The following is a 1366-nucleotide window of genomic DNA, read 5'->3' on the forward strand; positions in this document are numbered from 1 at the left end:
CTCTTCATCATCCTCCTCCTCCTCTTCATCATCCTCTTCATCACCATCACCCTCCTCCTCTTCATCATCCTCCTCCTCTTCTTCATCCTCACCACAATCATCTTCATCCTCTCCACCATAACCATCACCCTCCTCCTCTTCATCATCATCCTCCTCCTCCTCCTCTTCATCTTCATCCTCCTCATCTTCATCCTCCTCCTCATCTTCATCATGAATCACATCTACTCCACGCGGCCTTTTCCACGTTTTAATGAAAAAGTAGAACAGACGTAACAAATGTAACTTTACACGTTCAACATCAACAGAATATTATAACTTCCAACATCGTCTCACATCACACGCCTTTATTTATTTATTTATTGTTTTTTTTGGGGGGGGGGGCGGGGGGGCAGTTACAGATGAAAGTTCGTGAAGTCGTTCTCCTCCGTGTTCTTGCTCAGCTGGACGTGTGTGAGCAGCGGCGGACATTTTGAATTTAAATTCAATCCCGGTAAATTTCCCCAAATTGTTTACTTTTTTTTTTTTACAATCCTTTGAACCTCTTCCTGATTGGATGAAGTCGCAGACCTTCATAGAAATCATGAATTATTTGACTAATAGTTGAGATCAGAGGACGTTGAGCGAGTGGATCTCAGAAGATTCAACGAAAGCAACGTTGTTTGGAATCATACGTGTTTATTTTTGGCAAATTTGGTTGAAAGAAATCTAATAATTCTGATATAAAACACTGAGAAATCAACGCAAGGATTAAAAAGAAAATGAAATAAAAATACACCACTTCCCGCGTGAATTGAGCATAAATTAGATAAACAACATATTCAGTAATCTGTGTGTAATTAAACCCAAATCTAGAGTTATAATGGTTGTAAAAGTGGAAAGACGACGCAAAACGGCTTTTTGTATTTTTGACTTTGTTTCTCTTGAGTTTTAACGAAGGAAATTTTTTTTTAAGATGCTTAAATCCGCGATTATTTACATGGAGTCTGGTGGGATGACGGATGTTTTTATGTTTAAAAAAGATCTTACTCTTCAACAGAAAGGTTTAAATCCTCTCCATCACGTTGTCACACACGTAGAATATTAATCTGACTCTCAGCGGCAAAAAACTGCAGTTTAATGAACGTAAATAAAAGCTGAATATTGTCTATAGACTTCCATTTGAGGTCGTTTCTCCGCTATAGCGATCTCGTTTAATATCAGAACAACGTCACAGGTTGTTGTTCCCTTCAGTCACTTACACACAAAACATGGGAAATAGAGCTGGAAACAGGGTAATTACCCTTTAATACAACTCTCACATGTACATGGAAACTCTGTTGGTTGACAGAGCAGGGGGAATGAGAGGGGGGAAACAACAGAGCAGGGG

Source organism: Etheostoma cragini, chromosome 4 (genome assembly GCF_013103735.1).
Source record: "Etheostoma cragini isolate CJK2018 chromosome 4, CSU_Ecrag_1.0, whole genome shotgun sequence".
NCBI classification, from domain to species: Eukaryota; Metazoa; Chordata; class Actinopteri; order Perciformes; family Percidae; genus Etheostoma; species Etheostoma cragini.